General features: G+C 33.2%; 1 pseudogene; it reads left to right on the top strand.

The window, feature by feature from the left end:
• Nucleotides 1-19676: 19676 nt before the first annotated feature.
• Nucleotides 19677-20897, top strand: LOC149531515 (uncharacterized; annotated as a pseudogene).
• The last annotated feature ends 5818 nt before the right edge of the window (nucleotides 20898-26715 follow it).

The following is a 26715-nucleotide window of genomic DNA, read 5'->3' as shown; positions in this document are numbered from 1 at the left end:
AGTTTATCCTCCTTAAGAGGATTGTGACACTTTGCACACACCTATTATGAATGTGGCATTCATAGAAATGGGAGTTACAAATGCAACTCCTCTCTCATCTCTATATAAGAGATGCTCCTCCTTCTTTCTTCACAACTACAACAACACTCTAAGCACTTGATGTTACTGTATTGAGCTACTTTTGCTCCAACACACTCTCTCTCTCTCTTCTCTAGGCATTTGCCTTCATTCATAATACTCACAAGGGGTTTTCTTTGCTTTCCCCTTATAAATCCTTGTCTCCATTGTTGAACCATCTTGGTGTATGCTCTTGGAGTTGCTTATCTTATGGTAACATTGTTTCACACTTAACTTACTTGGATTGTTTCTCGTTCCTTGCTCAACATTATCATTTCTTACATGGTATCAGAGCTTGGTTATCTAATCCTTGTTTTAAGTTTTGTGGTGAAGGTTGCCATTCATTGAAGCACACCTTATTTGGAGACGTTATTGAGAGAAGAAGTTTGTGTTGTGATTTTAGCTCTTTTTAACTAATCTTGTGCATGCAGATTTCATATTTTTTTTAACTAACCCTCTTTGGAAGGCTTGCCGCCAAAGGGTTTTTCTTGTAAAGTTTCATATTTTTTACTAACCCTCTTTGGAAGGCTTGCCGCCAAAGAGTTTTCTTGTAAAGCTTCATATTTTTTTTAACTAACCCTCTTTGGAAGGCTTGCCGCCAAAGGGTTTTCTTAGTAAATTTCAATTTTTGTTTTGGACGGCATGCCGCCAAAACAAAAAATATTACATTATTAAAGTTTTATATAACTCTCTATTATTTCTTCTTCATTTTAAAAAAAATAAAATAATAATTCCTATATATTGGGTTTTTGTTATATACTCTTCAAAATTTTGGTATATGCTTATTCTCACATCAATTATCATTTCTTATAATTTGTATATTGCATTACCATTGCATTTTTAAAAATAAAAAATAATAATAAAAATCTTCATTGTGTTGGGTGGCCGCGCCACCCGCGCGCCACCCCTGCGCCTCCGCGCGCAACCGCCGCCGACCGCTTGCAACCACCGCCTATAGTTTGCAGAGCCCCGCGCTGCTGCCGTTTGTAGAGCCGCCGCGCCACTTCCGCGCGCAACCACCCCCTGCAGTTTACAGAGCCCCGCGCTACTGCCGTCGTTTGCAGAGCTGCCGCGCCGCCGCAGGAAACCCAGTCGCGGTCGCGTGCCGCCTGCCTCTGCCGCGAAAACCTGCACCTTGCCTTATTAAACCGCCACCCACACCATTTAAACCCTCCTCACCGCTTCTTGGTGCAGCCCGCGTCCCGGCCACGCGGCAACCGCCGCCTGCACGGGCAGAGCCCGCATCCTTATCCTCTTTTTTAAATTCTCCAAAAACCTCGCCTTTTTTCCACCGCCCACCCTTTTAAAATTAAAAAAAAAAAACTTGTTTTATTTAATAAAACTTAAACTTTTATAACCTTTTTATCATTTTTTTTTACTTCTTTATTTTTAAAAAAAACCAATACAAATATTAATTCAAAAAATAAAAATAAACTTAATTTTTTTTATAAAAAAAAAAAAAAAAAAAAACATAAAATAAATTTTTTACATTAATCAAATTAAAATTTTTCATTTAACAATTTTTCCCATTCATCTAATTTTCACATTAAGGTTTTTTTTTCAAAAAAAGAGAAGAATTTTTTTTCTTCATCATGTCAACATTAATTCCAGAAATCAAACTTAATTATTCTAATTATCATTCTTGGAAAACTCATATCTCATTTATTTTTCGTTTTAAACATCTCTTCGAAATAGCCACTGACCCTTCTCTTGAACCCGGTTCAACGGCTCCTCAAGACGAGAAAGATACTTGGAAAGCTAAAAACGAAGAAGCTTTAAGATTAATTGGTATTTCCATTATTCCAGATTTATATGTTTTAATTGCTCATTGTTCTAAAGCTCATGATGCATGGTCCATCTTGAAAACCAAGTATGATAGTGGCGATGAATACCGCAAAATACAATTGCAAGATCAAATCGAAGATCTCAGGTATGCAGATTTTAAAAGTATGGATGAATTCCTCTTAAAATTTGATTCTCTTAAAAGTTAAATTATGGCTTTAGGTGTTCAATTAGAGGACATTCGTTTAATTCATCTTATTCTTAAAAAATGTCTTCCTAGACAGTTTCAACAGTTTATAACTAATATTCATGCACAACTTGCTATTCCTACTTTAACTTCTCAGTTAACTTATGTTATTTTTCAAACTTTATTAAGACAGGAAGAAGCTAAGCTAATTCAGTTTGGTACCCTCAAATCAACTGAACATGCATTTGTGTCTAGAAATTCAACTAATAATTTTCGTTCCAATAATAATAATTACAAACAATATAATTCTAATTCAAATAACTCCAACAATAAATTTCATTCCAAATATAATAATAATACCAATCATCCTAACAATACTCGTAATACTAATAATCAAAGGAATCATTCTAGTTCCAAACCTCATTGTTCTTATTGTGGCAAAGATGGTCATCTTGTCAATAATTGTTTTAAAAAGCAAAATGATAAAAAACCTATGAATCATAGTAACAATCATCAAACCTCAAACCATAAAAAAGGTAACTCGACTAGTTCTAATCCTCGTCATGCTTTTACTTGTAGTTTTAATCTTTGTAGACCTTTAGAATGGATTGTTGATAGTGGCGCATCACAACATGTCACTTCTCATAAAAAAATCTTTGATTCTTTACAACCTGATACTGCTAACATTCCTATTCAGTTAGCTAATAATCAGACTTGTAAAGTTGAAGGACTAGGTGATGTTACTATTCCTAATGGTAAATTGCATGATGTTTTATATGTACTTGACTTGAAAACTAATCTGATTTCTGTTTCACAGCTATGTCAGAACTATAAAGTTGAATTCTACAAAAATACATGTTATATCATAGATCCTCAAACTCTCAAAGTGATTGCTCATGCTAAAATGGATAATGACAATTTGTTTAAATTCCATGAATTTGCTAGTTCACGATATTCTTTACATACTTCTATTGATTTCAATATATGGCATGAAAGACTTGGTCATTTAAATTCCAATTATATTACTTTCATGCAAAAGCATAATATGGTTGATGGCTTGCCTCACATTATTCCTTCCAAGATTGCCTGTACAGGTTGTATGAGTGGTAAGATGCATAGGGAGCCCTTTCCAAGTGGAAAATCATGGCGAGCAACTCATAAGTTGCATCTTGTCCATAGTGATCTTTTGGGCCCCATGGAGAATACCTCCATCCAAGGTTCTCAGTATGCACTTACCTTTGTTGATGATTTTTCTAGACGAACTTGGATCTATTTTTTGCATAGCAAGGATCAAGTTCTTGATATATTTATTGAATTTCAGTTATATGTTGAAAGGCAATCTGGGTATAAACTTAAAATTCTTAGAACTGATAATGGGAAGGAATATGTGAATAATGCTTTTCATTCTTATTTGAAATCATGTGGAATTAAGCACGAGTTTACTATTCCTTATACACCACAACAAAATGGTGTAGCGGAAAGAAAGCATCGGACCATTGTTGAAATGGCTAGAAGCATGTTGCATGCTAAGAATTTGCATTATAAATTTTGGGCTGAAGCCATGTTTTGTGCAACTTATATTCTTAATCGGACTCCTACCAAAGCTCTCAAGGCGATCACTCTAGAAGAGACTTGGTCTGGTAGGAAACCGGATTTACATCATTTACGGATATTTGGTTCTATTGCTTATGTTCATACGCCTAAAAAAAAAAGGCATAAATTAGATGCTAAGTCATCTCCTTATATGTTTGTTGGCTATGATGAAAACACTAAGGGTTATCGTGTTTATGATTCCACTACTAACAAAGTTCAAATTGCTAGAGATGTTTGTATTACAGAAAATGGAGTTCATGATTGCTCTACTACACAGGATGAAGAATTCAGTGGCACTAAAATTGTGCTGGTGGAGGACCAACCTCCTTCTCTTAACCCTACTCTTTCTCTTAATCAAGTACCACCGATTATTTCTGCTCCTACATCTCATGATACTCAAGTAGATACTAATGATACTTTTATTACTCATGATTCTTCCTCTAGTGATAATTCCATTACAACTAAACGTAAACCTAAATGGGCTCAAAACCTCATCAATGAAGCTGATGATTATATTTCTAAATCTGGTGGAATTAAACATAGAAGGATTAATTATTGTAATTATGCTTTGATGAATACTATTATGAATTCTAACGATCTTAAGTCTTTTGATCAAGCTAACTCTCAACCTCATTGGTAGAAAGCCATGCAAGAGGAATATGATTCTTTACTTGCTAATCAAACTTGGGACTTAGTTAAATTACCTCCTGGCAAGAATCTAGTTTCATGTAAATGGTTATACAAAACAAAATTGAATACTAATAATGAAATTAGTAAATTCAAGGCTAGACTAGTTGCTAAAGGTTTTTCCCAAATTGAAGGCTTAGACTATAATGAAACTTTTGCTCCTATTGCTAAAATGCCTACTATCAAATTAGTTCTTGCTTTAGCATCTAAAATGAATTGGCCCATTCATCAAATGGATGTTAAAAGTGCCTTCTTAAATGTTGATTTACATGAAGAAATCTATATGTCTCAACCTCCTGGATTTGTTAAGAAAGGTAATGAAAATCTGGTTTGCAAATTGAACAAATCTATTTATGGTCTTAAACAATCACCTAGAGAATGGTATTCTAAAATTAATTTTTTCTTCATTTCTCAAGGTTTTACTAGAAGCAAAAATGATCCTAATTTGTATATTAAACATACTAACTATGATATTATCATTGTTATTGTTTATGTAGATGATCTAATTCTCACTTCTAGTTCAGACATTTTGATTTCTGATATTAAATTCCAACTTAAACAGAAATTTCAAATGACCGATTTAGGTATCTTACATTATTTCTTAGGTATGCAAATTTTTCAAACCCCTAAAGGTATCTTTGTTTCTCAAAGCAAGTATGCTTATGATCTTTTAGAAAAATTTAAGATGAATGACTCTAACCATGTTTCAATTCCATGTGAATTAGGAACTAAATTAATGAATGATATGAATACTCCTTTTGTTGATGAAACTTTGTATAGACAGTTAGTAGGAAGTTTAAATTATTTAACTCTTACTAGACCTGATATTGCTTATAGTGTTGGTTTAGTTTCTCGCTTTATGTCTAAACCTCAACAAACTCATTTTAAAGTTGCTAAATGCATCTTAAGGTATATTAAAGGAACTATTAATATGGGATTATTTTATGATGCAAACTCTGAATTTATTTTACATGGCTATACTGATTCCGATCTAGGTGGAGATCCCAATGATGGGAAATCCACTTGTGGTTATTTTTTCTTTGTTGGTTCAGCTCCAATTTCTTGGCAAAGCAAAAAAGAACACTCTATTTCCCTATGCTCAACTGAAGCTGAATACAAAGGTTGTACCAATGTAGCTAAGGAAGCTTTGTGGATTCGAAAACTTCTTGATGATTTGGGTCTACCTCAACAATCACCTACACCTATACATTGTGACAATCAAAGTGCTATTGCCTTGGCAAAGAATCCAGTTTATCATGCACGCACCAAACATATTTCACTTCAACATCACTTCATTCGAGAACAAGTTGAAGACAATCAAATTATTCTTCTTTATTGTAAAGGAGAAGATCAAGTGGCTGATATTTTAACCAAACCACTTTCTAAAGAGAGATTTCAGTTCCATTGTAAAAATTTGGGTTTACAACCCATTGAAGTAAACCCCCCAAGTAAAGATTAAGGGGGGGTGTTAGAAAGGTTAATCTTTCCTTGGATATATTTTAATTGGGATATTCCAAGGGTCCCTACATGTAGTTTGTCCACTTGTACACATGTGGAGGACATGTCATTGTTTGTCCTTTATTCCACATGTAAGGACAACTCTTGTTTATTTCTTTATTTAGTTTATCCTCCTTAAGAGGATTGTGACACTTTGCACACACCTATTATGAATGTGGCATTCATAGAAATGGGAGTTACAAATGCAACTCCTCTCTCATCTCTATATAAGAGATGCTCCTCCTTCTTTCTTCACAACTACAACAACAATCTAAGCACTTGATGTTATTGTATTGAGCTACTTTTGCTCCAACACACTCTCTCTCTCTTCTCTAGGCATTTGCCTTCATTCATAATACTCACAAGGGGTTTTCTTTGCTTTCCCCTTATAAATCCTTGTCTCCATTGTTGAACCATCTTGGTGTATGCTCTTGGAGTTGCTTATCTTATGGTAACATTGTTTCAAACTTAACTTACTTGGATTGTTTCTCGTTCCTTTCTCAACATTATCATTTCTTACAAATCTCTTAACAAAGCTGGCTTAACAGCTATTAGAAATTCCTCTAACAAGGTGGCAGTTCTATTGAATTGTCTCAAAACCTCTAACAAGGCCACTCCTAACAAGGTGATTAAATCCTTTAATAGGATCACACCTAAAAATGTGTTTTGTAACCTTTAATAGGGTTGGCTTCTAATAGGGCTCACTTCAAAAGAGTGAAAATAGTAACTAGTTGCAATTGGTGATTTTTTCCAAATTGAGTTTCCACATTAAATTCCAGTGTCAAATGTGTTCATGCTATTTTATTTTGTGTGTTTGCAACTAAGTTAAAGTAATGGTAATCATAGATAACATCTAAAGTTTATATGTTAAGGATTTACTGAGCACATTCAGTAATTACCGAGTTACAACATTTTATGTGTGTTTACCAAGCATCAACAATATTCAATTTTTTGTTTGTATCTTTGTACTAACATCTAAGGGATCTGGGATTTATTTTAGTAGTAATTAACCCTTCCCCTCTCAGTTACTCCTCTTATATTTCTAACAATTGGTATCAGAGCTTTTGGTGCTTGCAGAGAAAGTTTCAAGGACCTAAGCTAAAGATCAAGATGTCTTATAGAAGAGAGATTCCCAAGCTAAACAAAGATAATTTTGCAACATGGAAAGGACTTATGAGGTTACACTTGGCTACCATCAGTGACTCAGGATGCAAATATCTTGATACTGAATATAAGACTCCCACTAAAACATTATCAGTTGAAGATATTGTTGAAAAGAAGAATCATAACATCATGATGATTAATATTGCATCTGCTCTTAGTTATGTTGAATTTGATGAAGTCAAAGACTACAAGACAACTCATGAGATGTGGATCAAGCTAAAAGAGATATATGGAGGAGATGAAAATGTAAGAATAGCTAAGACTGAAAGTCTTAGAGGTCATTTTCATCAGATGAAAATAAGAGAAGATGAGAACATTGCAAAATATGTGGAAAGGATCAAAGCAAGTGTAAGTGAAATCAAAGCATCTGGAGGAGACATTGAAGATAAAATAGTTGTAAGCAAGGTACTTAGAACTCTTGTTCCTATTTATGAAATTAGAGTGTCTACTATTCAAGAGATGAGATGTGATCCAAATAATAAAATATCTTTGGATGCTTTAGTTGGAAGATTGATAGCTTTTGAATTAGATAACTTTGATAACTATGTTCCTAGTTCAAAGGTTATTGAATCTGCTTTTAAAGCTAAACTCTCACTCAAAGAAAAGGGTAAGAAATCAAAGTCCAGTCAATTAGGAAGTGAAGAAGAAGAATCAGAAGAAAGTTTAGACAGTGATCTTGAAGTTGTTGAAGCCCTACTTGCAAGAAAGTATTCCAAAGGAAAAGGAAAGTACAAAGGCAAAGTTCCTCTTATATGCTTTTACTGTGAAAAAGTTTGTCACATTGTTCCTAGGTGTCCAAATAAGGAAATCAAACATGAAAAGAAAAGAAATAAGCACAAAGGCAAGAAGGATTCCAAGAACTACAAGAACTACAAGGACAAAGGTAAGAAATCTTGTTTTATAGCTAAAGATTCTGATAACAGTGAAGATGAAATGGTATATATTGTTGTGAAAGATGAATCTAATGATGAAGGAGATAAGATGGCACTTATCTCTCCTATTAGCAAAAACAATATATGGATTATTGACAAGGGGTGTTCACATCATATGGATGGAGACAAAACAAAGTTTAAGCACATGGAATATTATGATGGAGGTAGTGTAAAATTTGGAAACAATGAAACTTGTAATATAAAAGGAAAATGATGTATTTTATTGACTAAACAACTTATATGTGACAATGCTTATTAGGTTGAAGGACTAAAGCATAATATACTGAGTGTGGCACAGTTGAATAACATTGGATTCAAGGTAGAATTCATGAATGGACAAGCTAAACTACTAGATGGAAAAGGAAATCTGGTTGGATCTGGCAAGCAAACAAAAGGTAATCTATTTTATCTTAATCTTAGTGATTGTTCATGTTTTATTGCTCAAGTAGAAGAAAACTGGTTATGGCACAAAATGCTATATCATGTAAAATTTGATAATCTGGTTAAGATAAGAAAACATAGAAGAGTAAGAGGTATTCCTAGTCTGAAGAAACCTGATATGGGTCTATGCAAGAATTGCCAAATTGGTAAGATGGGAAAGACTAGTTTCAAAAGAAAAAACTATTAGTCAGAAGAAGTCTTAGAATTTTTTCATATAGATCTATGTGGACCTATTGGAATAGAGAGTTATAGTGGAGAAATTTTTTTCATTCTCTTTATTGATGACTATTCTAGAATGATGATGGTAATGTATGTAAGAGAAAACTTAGAGGCTTTTCAAAAGTTCAAGTGGTATATAGCAAGAGTAGAAAAAGAAACTAGAAAAAGGTTGAAATGTTTAAGATGAGACATAGGTGGTGAATTAATCTCCAATTAATTCAATAATTTATGTGTTGAAAGAGGAATCAAAAGACAAGTATCAGCCTTTGGTACACCACAAAAAAATGGTATGGCTGTAAGAAGAAACAGATCTATAATGGATTGTGCAAGAACCCTGATGATTGAAAAGAATGTTACTCTCAAATACTAGAAAGAAGCTATCAGCATTGTAGTTCATACCTTGAATAGAGTACAGTTGAAGAAAGATTCAAACAAAACTCCTTATCAACGTACTATGGTATGGCTACAAACCTAATGTAAGTTACTTGAAAGTATTTGGCAGCAAATTTTATATCTTGAAAGAGTCGAGAAAAGGAAAATTTGACGTAAAAGGTGATGAAGGCATATTTCTAGGATACTCCTGCAGAAGTAAAGCATACAAATGTTTGAATTTTTCTACTCATAAAATAATAGAAAGTGTACATGTTAGAATTGATGAGTTTGCAGAAAATAGTGAAGAAGAAAGCAACAAGGAACCAAAGGATTACAGAAGATTTGTTTACTATGAACCTGATACCTTGCCAAATCTATCTAAAAGAAAGGAAGCTTCATCTCCCAAGTCCCTAAAATCCCCAATAATTATTGAGTCATGGACAATGCAACCTGAGTTACAGTTTGAAGGACCCAAGTCACAATCAGAGGCTATCGAGCTAGTTCAAACCAAAGAGCCTATGTTAGCAAGATATGTCAAAAGGCATCATGCACCTGATCATATCATTGGAGACAAATCTGATGGAATAATAACAAGAAGCAAATTAAAAGGTACATGTTTACTTGTTGAATTTTAACCTAGAAGTGTTAAAGATGCTCTAGAAAATGAAAGTTGGATTAAGCAATGAATGAAGAGATAGAACAGATAGAAAAGAATAAAACTTGGACTCTTGTTCCTAGACCCAAGGATAAGAATGTAATTGGCACAAAGTGGGTATTCAGAAATAAGCTAAATAAAGATGGAAAAGTTTCAAGAAACAAGGCAAGATTGGTGTGTAAAGGTTATTCTCAAGAAGAAGGTATTGATTATGGTGAGACTTTTGCTCCTGTAGCAAGACTAGAAGGTGTTATAACTTTACTAACATGTGCAACACATAGAGGATTAAAAGTATATCAAATGGATGTTAAATCTACATTATTGAATGGAATTCTTGATGAAGAAGTTGACATTGAACAACCAGAAGTTTTTATAGATCCTAGCAAAAGAGACATGGTTTGCAAGTTACACAAAGCATTATATAGTCTCAAGCAAGCTCCCAGAGCTTGGTATGAAAGACTCCAGAATTACCTAGTACATATTGGCTTTCAAAGAACAAATGATAATAGTAGTCTATATATCAAGGAAGGACTAGACAAGAAGATTGTGTTGGCAAAGATATTTGTTGATGATACTCTATTTACAGGAAATCATGACTTGTTCAAAGCATTTTCAGAAGAAATGAGTAAAGAATTTGAGATGTCTATGTTTGGTGAGATAAAATTCTTTGTTGGATTGTAGATACAATAGAACAAAAATGGTATCTACATCACTCAATCTAAATATATCAAGGAGATACTGAAGAATTTGGAATAGAAGATTCAAGACCAGTTGGAACCCTTATGTCTACTAAACATAAGCTCTCCAAAAATGATGATTCCAAAGAAGTAGATTAGACCACATATAGATCAATGATTGGAAAATTATAGTATGTAGTACATACAAGGCCTAATATTGCTTTAGTAGTTGGAATAGTGGCAAGATTTTCAGCTAATCCTAAAGAAAATCACATGATGGCAATCAAGAGAATCATGAGATATTTGAAGAGTACTGAAGACTATGGCTTATGGTATAAACTTGGAGGCAATTTAGACTTGAAAATATTTACTAATGTTGATTGGGTAGGAAGTATTAATGATAGAAAAAGTACTAGTGGTGGAGCATTCTTTCTTGGTAAAAGACTAGTGTCTTGGACAAGCAAGAAGCAAAATTGTACATCTCAATCCAAAGCAGGGGCGTAATATGTGGTAGCAGTAGTTAATTATTCTAACATTGTTTGGTTCAAACAATTGTTGGAAGGAATGAGGATAGAGATCAAGGATCCAATAGTCATATACTGTGATAATACTAGTGCAATCAATATATCAAAGAATCTAGTGATGCATACCAAAACAAAACACATTGCTATAAAATATCACTTCTTAAGAGAGCTTGTGCAAAATAAAGAAGTCAAATTGGAATATGTCAATACAAAGTAATAGATTTCATACATATTCACCAATCCATTACCTAAGGATGCATTTATATATCTAAGAGGTAAGCTAGGGGTCTTTCCCCTATTCGAAGCTCACTAAATAAAGTTTAGTGATGCATCAATAAGAGATATGTTGAAGATCAATTAGTTGGTGCATAATTGATAAGGGCATATTGTAAATGAATTAGTACTTAAGGTACATTGATATTAACAGAGTTGTTGTCTTTGGAATGTGTTGTCAAAGGGGAGAAGTTTACTAACATATCTCTGAGAAATTTTGGAACAAGAAGGAACAATAATAAAATAAGGAACTAAAAGTGAGAGAAGTTTGTTCTAAATGAACTTGGCAGCAATTTTTGTAGATAGTGGAAGAATGCAGTGAAAGGAAGAGCTCATAGTGACAAAGGCAGTTCTCAAGAATGAATGCAAAATTTCATTGTGCTATGACATGTTGTGTTGCCGTCAATGTCAAAGAGGGAGATTGTTGGATATAATTGACTAATTGTGTATTGTTTTTGATGTTACACAAATGGCATATTATTATCAGTCAGTATATGCCGAGCTCACTCGAGTAGTGAAGATAGCTTTTTGTGTCTATTGAGCATTCCTATGGTTGCCTAGTTCAGAAGGCAGTGTCTACCGAGCTCACTCAGGCGTCGAAAGTTAACCATGCTTCTGCTAGTTAACACAAGAAATCATTTTTGAGTTAGTTTCTACTGAGCTGAGTCGGCTAACGAAGGATTTTCTTATATTGGCATATTAATCTTAATTGATTTATCTATTGATTCCTACTAACTAAGGTGATGAATACTAATTATTCTAAGTTGTATTTGAGCCGACTTGAAAATATGAAAGATATAAGTATAAGGTCAAGTTGTGGTTTCAAAGTGTGGATGCGAAAGAAAAAAGATGTTATTGAAGACTTAAAGATGAGAAGAGGAAGTGAATTTGAAGGATAAGAAGAATACCCTTTTGGAGTAGAAAAGCTATATTCGATTAGGAAGGATCAAGTACAAGCTAGAACAAAGATCTATAATCAGCAATTCAGTTGCATTTAAATCAGATCATCTCATTGTTACTCTCTAACCATTGTAGCAGTGATCTAAATCTCTTAACAGAATTGGATTAACAACTATTAGAAAATCCTCTAACAAAGTGGTAGTTTTATTGAATTGTCTCAAGACCTCTAATAAGGCCACTCCTAACAGAGTGATTAAATCCTTTAATAGGGTCACACCTAACAGTGTGTTTTGTAACCTTTAACAAGGTTGGCTCCTAATAGGTCTCACTTTGAAAGAGTGAAAATCAGTAACTAGTTGCAATTGGTGGTTTTTTTCCAAATTCAATTTCCACATTAAATCCTGGTGTCAAATGTGTTCATGCTATTTTATTTTTTGTGTTTGCAACTAAGTTAAAGTAATCATAATCATAGATAACATCTAAATTTTATATGTTAAGGATTTATCTAGCACATTCAATAAGTACCGAGTTACAACATTTTATGTGTGTTTATCGAGCATTAGCAGTATTCAATTTTTTGTTTGCATCTTTGTACTGATATCTAAGGGATCTAGGATTTATTTTAGTAGTAACTGATTCACCCTTCCCCTCTTAGTTACTCCTCTTATATTTCCAATAATGAGGACTGAACAATCAAGTGGATTGAGAAACAAAGAAGGAAAAAGGATAAGTGATTAGTGAGCATAAGGGCTCTAACAAGCTTGGGAGGAAAGTACAAATAGGTCAATAATCTTGTAAGGAATTCTAACCAATTTTCTAAAAGGTATTCTAAATCCTTTAACATGGTAGTCTCTAACAAGATTGTTGAGTTCATTGTAAGAACCTTTGTAAATCCTTTAATAGGGTGAATTCTGTATAAGTAGGGTAAAATCTCTTAACTAAGTAGTCCTAATAAGACTATAGATACAACTCATAGTGTATCAATCACTCCTTATTGGGTCAATCACATAGAAGGTGACATATTGCAAGCCTTAATAAAAAACCTTTTTCTATTGCAGTGAAGAATTTGTGAGTATCATCCCCACCATAATTTTTCTCTCTAACCAAGGGTTTATGTGAGACCAAAAATATATGTGAAATGGGCATGTGAATATTTATGTGTTACTATTATCCACTTTATACTTTTATTCAACATATTGATAATACTAAACACACTATCAATGAACTATGAAGTGACATTGTATGGTCAAAAGTATTAAAATATATAATTTTTTAGGTAATGATTCACACTCCCTAGTACCAAACATTTGAATTGAATAATTGGTATCAGATCATTGGTCTCTAGAGGGAAATGCTAATAGCTTGAGAGTAGATTTAGTAATATAGAGAAGTATAGGAAAGAAAAGAAAATGAAAGAAACCCTAGATGAAGCACTTGCCTAGATTGATGATCTGAAGAGGAAGTTAAAAACATCATTCACAAAAAGGAAAGAATTATTAAAAAAAATATACATAAGTCTAGAAAACCTTGAGGAACTATCAAATAAGGGTGCCAACATAGAAGAAGTTGATTCCATAGAAGAAGATTGTTGAGGTATAGAAATAAGGAAGATTGATGAACCCTATCATGGAACAACCATTATTTTGTCACTGATGTCAAACCTACTACTTGTTGATGAGACAATTGCTAATTTGGTATGAATGCTATCATTTGATTGATTGATGAAGAGGATTTGAAAAGAAATGATTAAAAAAGTGCCTAGAGAAAGGTTGAGTTATATGGTGTATAAAAGAAGCACTAAGACCAAATAAGACTTTGATGATATAGTGTATTATTTATCTACTTAAGGTTATAATGAAAGGATGCTTGAGCAAAGGCTAGAAGAAGAAAAAGCAAATAAATGTGAATACCAAGCCTAACCGAGCAAAAAGTGGAAGCCAAGCAAGTCAATGCAAACCAAGTAGAAAGTTAGTTGAAGCTGAGAAAAATAAGTTCAGTATGTGTCAAGAAAAGAGAAATCTAGTAGGTTTCAAGCGAAGGAAGTTTAGTGTGTGCCAAGCACCACTAAGGACTTAGTCTATGCCAAGCAACCTAGTGTTACTGAGCATCAGAAGACAGTGATTGTTGAGCAAATAACATGTTATTTCTGAGTGCCAGTAAAATGAGTTTAATCAAAGATGTGACAAATTTGAGCTGAAAAAGTTAATTTCTTGAATTGTGTGAAGCATGTGAAAGATAAGTATGGTGAGTTGGTGGTACAAAATTCAAGATAAATTGTTTGAAGATGCATTTAAAGAGGATTGCAAGAGAAGTTTCTAGAGGGGAATAAAATGAAAAAGAGGGTAGATTCAATCAATCTGACCTAAACCTAAGATGGATGATTGTGGTTAACCAAAAAAATATCTAAATTATCTATTTAAGAAGATAACATGCCAGAAGAAAAGTGTCATAGTGAAAACTAGAGAGAGACAAGGAGTCTTGTGGTGTTGCTTCATTTGGTGGCCAGAGGGATGAATTTGCAGTTGGCATACTAAGTAAGAAGGCTTAAGGACATGAAGGCTTGGAGGGCAAAAAAGCTATCAAAGATGAAGGATATTGAATGACAAGAAAAAAGGAGGATTGAATAAGTGATTTGTAATCTACAAATGAGTTTTTTTGTTATCAAATCAAGTCCCAATGTTTCTTTCTAACAACTATATCAGTATGGATAAATCCTTTGGATTAAGGTTGACCTAACAATTATGAGTAAATCCTTTAACAGGGTGACATTCTAATGGAATTTTTTTAAGTCCTCTAACAAGGCTCACTCCTAATAGGGTGATTGAAATCCTTTAATCAAGGTCACATTTAACAATGTGCATTGTAACTTTTAACAAGGTTGACTCCTCACAGAGCTCACTTCAGAAGAGTGAAAATTGGTAGCATGTTATTGGTGGTTTTCCTAAATTGGGTTTCCACATAAAATCCTTGTGTCAAAATGTGTGAATGATTTTTTAGTATTTCATGTTTACATTTCTACAAAGTTTATTTGACCTAGGACAATAATATACTATAGTTTGAGATATTAAATATGAATGCATGCACACATATTTGTTAAGTATCAAAAAGTTTTATCTGTACATTTGGACCTTGGATAACTAATTCACTCCCCTCTTAGTTATTCCAAATCATTCCAACAATTATTATCAGAGTGTTTGGTTCTTGTGAGAGAAAAATTTTGAAGGTACTTAAAGCTAAAGATCAAGATGTACAGAAAGGAGGTGCCCAAGTTAAACAAGGAAAACTTTCCTGCATGGAAAAGTTTGATGAAGTTACATCTAGGAGGACTTGGAGATTATGCATAGAAAACCATCATCGCTAGATATGTTGCACTAACTGGAGCCCCAACTGTTGAACACCTCAAATAGAAGAAAGAACACAATCAGGCAATGTTGGAGATTGCATCTACCCTAAGCTATTTAGAATTTGAAGACATTAAAACATGTACAACTTCTAAAGGAATGTGAGATGCCCTATAGTGTTGGAAATATAAGATGATTAACTGAGAGGGGAGGGGTGAATAAGTAACTACTAAAATAAATCCTAGATCCCTTAGATGTCAGTACAAAATAAACTCTGATAACTGAACTATGTTGATGCTCTGCAAACACACAGAAAATGTTGTAACTCGATAAACACTGCAAATGCTCGAAAAATAATTAACATGAAAAAATTTAAGATATTAGTTGAGATTTAATGTTACTTTAACTTAGTTTCAAACATATAAGAAAAATAGCATGAACACATTTGACACCAAGATTTAACGTGGAAACCCAATTTGGAAAAAACCACCAATTGCAACTAGTTACTGATTTTCACTCTTCTAAAGTGAGCCTTGTTAGGAGTCAACCTTATTAAAGGTTACAAAACACAAACACACTATTAGGTGTGACCCTATTAGAAGATTTAATCACCCTATTAGGAGTGGCCTTGTTAGAGGTCTTAGGACAATTCAATAGAAATGCCACCTTGTTAGAGGATTTACAAATAGTTGTTAAGCCAACACTATTAAGAGATTTAGATAATTTCTACAATGGTCAGAGAGTAACAATGAGATGACCTAATTCCTAATGCAACTGAATTGCTGATTAAAAATCTCAATTCTAGCTTGTATACTTGATCCTTCTTGATTGAATGTATCTTTTCAGCTTCACAACGATATTCTGCTTATCCTTTTTATTTTCTTCCTCTTAGCATCATTAAATATTCAATTATCTTCCATGCATTCATCTTTATAATTCTCAACTTGACCTTGTATTTATATCTTTCATATTGTCAAGTTGGCTAGAATATAACTTAGAATAATTAATATTCATCTCCTCAATCGGCTAGAACCAACAAACAATTCAATTGAATTTAATATGCCAAAGCAAAAAAATCCTTTATTAGCCAACCCTATTTGGTAGACACTAACTTAGAAATGATTTTCCTATGTTAACCAAGTGAACTCGATTAACACTTCATATATGCAAAGTTCCTTTGGTGACCAAGTGAGCCCAATTAACATTGGTTCCATCAACATTTCCTTCATTAACTGAGTGAGCTCAGTTAATACTCAACTTTCACAAAATTTCCTTTGACGCCTGAGTGAACTTGGTAGATACTGTCTTTTGAACTAGGAAAACTTTGGAATGCTCAATATACATAGAAAACTGTCGTCAATGCCTGAGTGAGCTCGACATACACTGACTGGCAATGATATGACATTTTGTGTAACATCAAAGATAATACACAAGTAATTAATTATGTTCAAACCTATAGAAGATCTATGGAGGAGAAAAGGATGTGCTGAGAGCCAAAGTTGAAATTCTAAGAGGAAAATTTGATGAAATGAGAATGCAAGAAAGTGAGACTATAGTCCAGTATTGTACAAGAATCGAAGATATTGTAAATGCAATTAGAAGATCAAATGGAGTTATTGAAGATGAGATCGTGATCAGCAAAGTGTTGAGAACCCTACTACCTATCTATGCTATCAGAGTCTCTACTATATAAGAACTGAGGTGTACTCCTGGTAATGATCTAACCCTTGAAGGACTGGTTGGTAGACTCACTACTTTTGAACTTTCCAATTTTGATAATTTCAAATTTGAGAATATTGATTCTACTTTCAAAGATAAGCTAAAACTAAAAGAACCTAAAGCAAAGAAAAAGGTAAAGCATGTTGCTAGTGATAGTAGCACAAATGAAGAAGATCTATAAGAATTGGAAGCACTATTTGCTAGGAGATTTCATAGAGGAAACGAAAAATACAAGTTAAGTTACCTATAATATGTTTTAATTGTAATGAAGTTGGTCATATTGTAGCAAGGTGTACTGAGAAGAAGAAGAACATAAATGAAGACAAATCTAGAGCTAGAAAATATGAGGGTAACAAAGACTAAAGACAAGGGAAATAAATCTTGTTACATTGCTGAAGAAGAATCTAATGAAGAATCAAATGGTCATGATGATGAAGTTGTGTATGTTGCTATGAAAGATGATTCAAATGGAAATGAACCAACTACATTAGTATCCTATGTAACCAAAGCTAAAAGGTGGATCATTGATAGTGTATGCTCTCATCACATGACTAGTGACAAAAGTAATTTCATTACCCTTGAGCATTACAATGGAAATAGTGTTAGATTTGGTAATGATGCACCATATCTAGTGAAAGGTAAAGGATCAATAAAATTGACAAACAAAATCATGTATGACAATTCTTAATATGTAGAAGGATTTAATTATAATCTGTTGAGTGTGTCACAATTGAATAGTTCAGGATACAAGGTTGAATTTGAACACAAGAAAGCTAAGATCTATAATGCCGATGGAGAACTCATTGGGAGTGGATATCAGACAACAGGTGATTTGTTTTATCTTGAAATGAATGGAGCTACTTCTCTTATTGTACAATTTGATAATGTGTGGCTATGGCACAAAAGATTATGTCATGCAAATTTTGAAAACTTGGTTAGTATCAATAAGATGAAGAGAGTCAGAGCTTTGCCAAAAGTGAAAAAAACTTGATAATGTGATTTGCAAACAATGTCAATTAGGCAAGATAAAAAATTCTAGTTTTAAGAACAAGACTCATACTTCAAAAGAAATTTTGGAATTAGTTCATATTGATCTATGTGGACCAATTGATGTGCAAAGCTACAAAAGTGACAAGTATTTTATTCTATTTGTTGATGACTACTCAAGAATGATGACAATTATGTTTTTGAGAGAAAAACATTATGCTTTTCAAATGTTTAAGTGGTATCTAACCAAAGTTGAAAATAAAACTAGTGAAAGCTTGAAATATATGAGATCTGATAGAGGTGGAGAGTTTACATCAAATGAATTCAATAACTTTTGCAATGATAGAGGAATCAAGAGACAAACTTCTACACCTAGGACTCCTCCACAAAATGGGATAGCTGAAAGGATGAATCTATATGTGATGGATTGTGCCAGAACACTAATGATGGAGAAGAAAGTTGCTTTAAAATACTAGAGAGAAGCTATTAGTACAATTGTCTATACCTTGAATCAAGTGCAAGTCAAGAAATGCATGTCTCTTGATGCTAATGATACTGTAGCTGCTAATCAACAAGAATCAGTGACTTTTGAGTCATATACAATAGATGTCGAGTTTCATTCAGGAGCTGAGTTACAATCAAAAGATGAGGTACATTTTGATGCCAAGATCAGTTTATAAGAGAGGAATGTTGAGTTACCTAACATAAAGTACAAAGTGAACCTAAGATTGAACTTCAAAAATGGCCTATTTTGAAAGAATAATAGAGCCAAGACTATCAAAATATGTCAAGAGACATCATCCTACTGAACAGATCATTGGAGAGAAAGAGGTTAGCCCAATGACAAGGAATAGATTAAAGAATGAGACATATTTTTTAAGCATACATGAACCTAAACTAGAGAAGGATGTATTAGAGAATGAAGATTGGAGTAAAGCCATGAAAGAAGAAGTTGAATAGATTGAGAAGAAAAAAACATGGACACTAGTAACAAGACTAGAGAACAAGAATATTATTGGAACCAAGTGGGTGTATAGAAACAAATTGGATGAGAATGGTGAAGTAACAAGGAATAAGGAAAGATTAGTCTGCAAAGGATATGCACAAGAAGAGGGAATTAACTATGGAGAAACATTTTCCCCAGTTGCAAGATTGGAAGGAGTAAGAACTCTGGTTTCTTATTCTGCCTATAAAGGATTCAAATTTTATCAAATGGACGTTAAGTCAACATTTCTTAATGGTATACTAGAAGAGGAGGTTTACATTAAACAACCTGAAGGATTTGTTGATCCAAACAATAAGAATGTGGTGTGTAGATTGCACAAAGCTTTATATGGTTTAAAGCAAGCTCCCAAAGCATGGTATGAAAGATTACATAACTATCTTGTGAAGATTGGTTTTAAGAAGATCGATGACAACAATAATTTGTACTTGAAGATAGAAGGAGGTAAAGGAATTTTACTATCTAAAATATTTGTTGATGATATCATAGTTGGAGGAAAAAATGCATTGTGTAACACATTTGCAAATGAAATGATGAAAGAATTTGAGTTGTTAATGTTTGGAGAAATAAAGTTCTTTGTTGGATTACAAGTTTATTAGATGAAATATGGTATTTACATCACACGATCCAAGTATGTAAAGTAAATCTTGAAAACTTTTGGTATGGAAGATTCAAGACCAGTTAGTACTCCTATGGTGATAGGATATAAACTATCCAAAACTAATGATTTTGTTGAAGTAAATCAAACATTGTACAAGTCTATGATTGGCAAATTGAAATATGTCACTACTACATTTAACCTCATTTTTCTACCAAAATTTTTGACCATCGACTAAATAAGTTTAGATTGGTTGGAAATGTTAAGGAAAAAATTTATTTATTTTACATGTAAGCCCCGCATTGGTCAAAATTTCGACCAACATGGGGCTTATACATCAAAAAAAGAAGAAAAAATAGTTCACTTTATGTTTCACGTGCACAGGTTTCCTTGTGGAGACTAAATTAGTTGTTGAAGGGTTCTACAATATCACCATAATAGATTGGGTGATGCCACTTATCAAGTAGAATAATATTCTTGCACTCTATGATCCAAGGCTGAGTCCACCCAAAAATCTAGAATCAGTAAAACAAATGGCTTTCATTATAGCATGATGTATCCGATCCACCAAGGAGAGGAGACCTTCCATGAAAGAGGTAATGGAGGGGCTGAAAGTAGTGAGTAAGAGTATCCCCCTTCATATTTGGGATGGTCTCTTGAGGTGAAAGAGGAAGCCAAGTGTTAGACAAGAAAAGCGTCATTTAACACAAGGTAATGATAAGCCCCACATGATAATAGAAATGAAACCCTCTATGAGTTAGATGCCCAAGCCTGTGAAATCACTTGTGAGAGCATCATCAAGGAGCAGAGTTCCAGATGAGGAAGCCAATCTCAATGTTAGCAAAGAATTTCAAAAATCTAGCAATATTTTGAGGCGAGGAAGTGGAAGAAATCTGGTAGATTTTTTTAGTAAAATAGTAGAAACTTTAGAATCTAAACTAGTAGATTGGAAGGCTCTTGCAAAGGTGAGGAACCCATCAATGAGGGTGCCTAATGGTGGAGTCTTATTGAGGGAGGTGATTCTTATTAGTAGATCGCCTGCCTCGCCAGTCATCAGGTCAGGTCCTTCACCAATTTTTGGTGATATCCATAAGAATGCTTTGAGCCAAGCTGTAAGAATTCCTTCTGTTGGATGTGTAAGGAAAACACCTATTTGCATAGATCCTACTTTGCATTACAAGCAGATACCTCAAGTTTCAAAATTCAAGGTTGTGGAGCGAATCGGCTAAGTAGGCTTAAAACTATATGGGCCTTCGAGAAGATGCTTCAATTGAGGTTTAGGTTTGGTAAGGTGTAACAAAATTTATCATGCTTGCAAATTTTTCCTTTTACTCAGTTAATCTGCATTGCAATGATCCTACACATTCATTTTTTTGACAAAAGCTTATAAAAATATTAAGCTTAGATCTTCTTCTATCATTTTGTATGTTCTTTGTTTTAATTATCTGACTTGTTGGTTGCTACATTACCAGTCATTTCTCATGATTGGATGTTGCATGTTTTTTCCCATCATGACTATGAGTGCAATAAAGCTTGTATATTACAATGAAATTAGCTTACTCAAGTTTTTATAGTCATTAGTATTTTAATATTTATATTATTTGATCGAGGAATAGTAAATTTTCCTCAGTTTGGAGAAAAAGTTAAGAATTGGGTTACTCTGCCTCTATTAATGATGTAATCTTTCTAGAGTGACATAGCAAATTGTAGCCCCATTTCCCTTACTTTATTTTATTTTATTATTTTTATTGAGTATTTTTTAAGGTACATGCAAAGGAGGTCCCTTCTCTACATAAGCATTTTACTTTTTAATTGAAGTATTTTGACTATCTCTTTTTGGAGGGAGAGGAGTCTTCGTTGTAAGTTTATGTGTTATGTTGCATGAAGAGTGGAAGCAAATTTACCAAGACTTTAATTTAAATTTCTCTTCCTCTTCATTGGCTACCTCAACTTGATTTGAGGGCAATGTCTAGTTAATAGTATTGACATTGGAGGCCCTATAATTTTTGAGGAAACCTAAACACCAATGGGCCTTGTTAGGCTGGCTGCCCACATTCCCACCCACTGCTTCAATTAGGAACAATGTTAATGTATCATTATAGATGGGGTGGAAAGCATACCAAGCCCTATATTTACTTTAAAAACCAAGCCACACAGTTGAAGCTTCAGAACAAATTTTTAGTTTCACATCCCATTTGAGTTTGATAAGGGCTTCGATAACTCTCTTCACAGTGTCATTAGTTTCTCCTAAATTCAGCATGACTATCACAAACTAAGTGGCAAATATAGAATTAACTCAAAGTTGTTCTACTTTCATAAATGCTTTTCCTAGCACAATCTTTTCATTTCTAGAATCCCTGAGGAGTTAATTTAAGTATTTTCTCTTACACAGCTCTGAGATTGTTCAAGGCAACCTGCCACACTTCGGGTAAGTTCACTGTTGGATTTGTGAATGCAGCATGAAAAATCTTTATATTTTTGCATAGGACTCTAGTAGTGTTTAGCGCATTTCACAACACCCATTGAGTTTTTGAGTGATTCAAAATTACCATTGTTGGCAAACAAGCTTAACTTTTCTTGTAGATTCCATTTGGAAAATACATTTATGCTTTCAAAGACTTGATTAAAAAACACACATCTTGCCTCATATTTTGGTTAGTACATTGATTTTGTTGATAATTTGTTGCCCTTGAACATTCTTAATGAGGGCTTATAGAGGTAATTGAGTACTCTAGCTTGATTCTTTTGGCTTTCAAAGAAAGTCGCTGATAATAGACAAAGTTAATGATCTTAATCTTCAATAACTCTTCTCAAATACCCTTTTCCTAACAAAGGTGACCCTACAATAATTCCAGTATGATTACTTTCAAGAGTGTAATGAACATATTCTCTTGTGTGTTTCAACAAGGTAAATATCAATGGTGATTTTCTATTCTCTAGAGTGTTGTGCTACCTAGGTAAGAGTGGTTGCAATTATAGATTAAAATGTTGTTTCTTTGTGGTTTTATGTTTGTTTCTTCCATGTATTTTTGTGTCATATGAGCTTTATTAATTGATGAGGTTTTCTTTGTCATTAAGGATTGAGCCATCTCCCAAAGTAGTTTGTACAATTTTATTTACGTTCCAACAGATAATTGAAATCCTCAATAGATTTTTGTGACAAATGTTATCCACTGTATCCATGAAAAGATGGATGAGATTATTGTGAATTTAGTAATGTTTTTACATATAATTTTTTTTTGTAATGCAAACCTTTATTGTAGAACAAAATAAAAATGGAAAACATACAAAAGAAAATATATACATTAAAAACTTGTATGTGCATGTGCTAACAAAACAGTATGCAATTTTTGAGTCTAATATAGTAGATATGAATCTATGGGTTTCTATATAGATGTTTTTACCAAGTTTCACATTATTCAAAGGTTTTAAAAAGGTCTAGCTCATTTGAGATCAGGTTCATGCTCCCATCCAATAATTCTAAAGCTAGTATTAAGGAGAACAAGTAACAAAAGAGAAGATTATATTGTTGGGAGACAATATGAGGTCAGAAAATAGCAGTTCAGGAATGCAATTCTTGTCATCAACCTATTGGAAAGTACTAAAAAGTATGCAACAAGTCTTCTTAAACAAGGGCCATGAAGCATCCTTGATATGAATTCAATTCACAAGTCACCATTAGAGAATACAACAGTCTTGCATGTTAGCAGTCATGATCCATCAAGGCACATGACAATGAAAGCAACTAATATACCACGAGTCACATGACATGAAAGCACTAGCATCCACACATCATACATTATTAGGGGTAATGGTACTCCAGAAGGAAGATAAAAATGAAAGCACTAGCCATATGTTACCTAGATTTTTCACTCGTATGTCCTCATTCCTCATTAAGGCATAGAAAGACTAAGGTCATCGACATAATCAAGTTGTAACACTAATATATTCAACTAGTTCCAACAATGTACCCATAAGAGGCATTAACTCTTAACCACAAAAACCTTTGGGAAAGTAGAACCCCCAGTTTAAATTTTCCTCCACTGTGCTTTGAGAGCTCACCATTTTATTATCCCACCACCAATTCTGTGATTGCTTAAATAGGTTGAAAGCTAAAACTTGAACTTAGTTGTTGTCCCATGGATAATTCTATGATTTCTTTAAAAGGCTTGAAAGCTTAAAGTTGAACTTATCAAAGTAGATCTTAGCGAAATGATTATGGGAGTGATCTGGATAAGTGGTTGGAGAATGATATGTCAACAATGACTGGTTAGTTTTTAACAAATATACTCAAGATGTTTGTAGTTCTCCAGTGAATACAATACTTATAAAAGGTGGTTGATACAATCCACTTGCATGGGAATTCTATGTATATCTAAAAAACATGATGAGTCAAGCCCAACAGGTTTTTGATAATTGATTAGTGTAATTATTTTTACTTGCAAAAAAGAAATGTGTGCAGGCCAAAACCCTTCATTAAATCTGCAACCATCTAAATTATACCCTTCAATTAATCTACAGCCATCTAAATTGCATGATGCAATTAATCAGGGCTAGCCATGAAACTAGATTCCTTGTAATCTAAAGTTCATTTCAATGATCTTCAATATCAAACCAATTTTTCGGATGAACTTTGGCTAAAATTTTTAGATTAGTTATTAGTCCTTTCTCTTTTAGCTGTCTTTTTTTTGTGATAAAACCATTCTATCATATTTGAGGTACAAATATCCATGAATGGACTTTACAAAGACAATGTTCATTTACTATTTGAAGGGTTAAAGGTCTTGATTATTTGGGAAAAGATTTTGGAGATATGTGTTTATCTTGTAAACTTATTTTATAATATACAACACACTAGTGTCAAGAATAGGTGATGTGGTTACTTGCTTATTTTATTCATTTTCCCTGATTGTAAATAATTATGTCTGCAATCAAGCTACACTTTTGTTTTCATGGCAATCATTTTGGCTTCAATGTTTGACTATGAATGCCTTTTTTTGAAATCTTTCAGGGCTTTGTTGAAGATCAATTTGGCCTTGGTCTTATTGCAAGGGTTGCTAAAGAAGGAATAACATCTATAAGGCCAATGGGTAGAATGATATTTAACATTGGAGGTCATCCAAGGCAAGCTGTTTGTGAGCATTTTTTTGAAAGAAGAGGCTATTTCAAGGAAATTACTAGTTCGAAGGAAATCTTAAAATGATTAGGAATCCTACCAATCAATTCAGGCTATTTATAGAATGCAAGTCTTTGTAGTTTGTAATGAAGTCCTAAAAAAGGACTAATAAACACGAGTGGATGTAATTGTCTAGTGGGGTTGTCACTTGGAAAAGGGAAATAAAGGTGAAAAGCATGTTCAAAATCCTTTGGACACAACATAATATTAATAGAAATTAGTTCTTAAGTGCCTATATATGAAGGATAATAAATCTCCACAATTTAAAAAAATGTTATCTGTTAAAATATTTTTATTAATAGTTCCTTCTATAGATTCTTTCCACTGATGTGTTGTTCTCCATTGGAATCTTAAAACTAAATTTTTCATAAAGTTGTTGTTTAGTTGGAAACTTAGTAGATATTCATTGTCTTTTTTGTGCTGACTAGCTGCATTGGTGTCTTTGTCAGGCTGCTGATACAAACATTTCTGCACTTGTTGAAATTGAAAAAAGTAGTCGTCATTGATTTGAGTTCTTCATGGGTCTTGTAAGTGATGAGCCTATTTGCACTCAGATAGCTTGGGCTTATGCAAAATCTGGAGGGCAAATTTCACATGCTTTATCAATTTACAACTGCGAGCTATGATAGCCAAATCATGTATGCCAATTTTATTTTTTCATATCCTGTCAAGGAAATAGTTGTTTTGTGTAGTGATTTTTTCCCCAGATTTTGACTCTCTATAGTTGCAAACAATAGGTCAAAACCATTTTCAACTTCTTAAAAAAGGGTTTCCATGAAGCTAGCAGTGCTTTGGATTTTTCTTTCAAAGATGATTCAGTAGCAGATGAGAAGATTCCATTTTAAAGTTACCTTGCAAAAGTCTTGGAAGAGCATTCATTTTTTCCCTATGAACCGCCAACAAGCAGTACGAGATTCTATAATCTAATTGTGCATTTCATGCGTATCTATCATCATCTTCCTTTAATGCCAGATGTGAGTTATTTCTTCTTTCCATTTGTACATATTTGTTATTTTATATTTCCAATCAACCTGTTATGTTTTATCCTTAATCACATAGACATGCACATTTTCTTAAAAAAATTTAATTAGTTTTAATCACGTGAGTATGGAATTCTTGGCTATTGTATTGTAAATGTAGTATGCAATGGGTTCTTGATGGTTTTTAGTTTGCAATATATGAAAATGAAGAGGATATATTTCACTAAAGAAAATATGCCGCAGCAAAAGGTGTTTTTGCATGAATGAGAACGTACTTGTCATTTTACCAAAAGGGGAATGGAAAATTATTTAAAAATAAAAGAATCGTAATACTTGTCTACCTGAATACATAAGGAGAATGTATGTCATATGAATGTCTCATTACAAGAACTTTGTGAAAAAGAGAAGAAAATAGTACAGATTAAGTTATTGATTCTTGTGGGAGGTAGAGAAATGGGAAATAGCTCTTATTGATGGTCCTCATTATGCACATTTAGAAAATATTACCTTACATCAACTTAGAATATATGAAAAATAATTCTTAAAAGAATTCAAGATTAAACATTGTTTGTAATACCTGTAACTTGCATTTTTTCCAAACTATTCAATTTTCTCCACAGTTAAAGCTATAGTTATGATAGGTATGCCACTACAATATTCATGTATAATATCTACAAACTAGTGATGATAGGTATGTCATTACATATATATTTTCTATTTTCTAGTGATTGAACTTTTATAGGATCAGAATTGTAACAAGGAACTATATGTAGACTGGATTTGTGGTCAATGTGAAGCATAGTGCCAATGAATACCATTCTTAAAATTCTTAATTATATATGTGATATGCTTGTTGATGGGTATTAATTTGTGTGCCTGGGTACATAGCAA

The sequence above is a fragment of the Cupressus sempervirens genome, chromosome 11 (genome assembly GCF_028749045.1).
Source record: "Cupressus sempervirens isolate cs-2001-9-10 chromosome 11, ASM2874904v1, whole genome shotgun sequence".
In the NCBI taxonomy this organism is placed as follows: Eukaryota; Viridiplantae; Streptophyta; class Pinopsida; order Cupressales; family Cupressaceae; genus Cupressus; species Cupressus sempervirens.
This window is presented reverse-complemented; position numbering and strand designations above follow the sequence as displayed.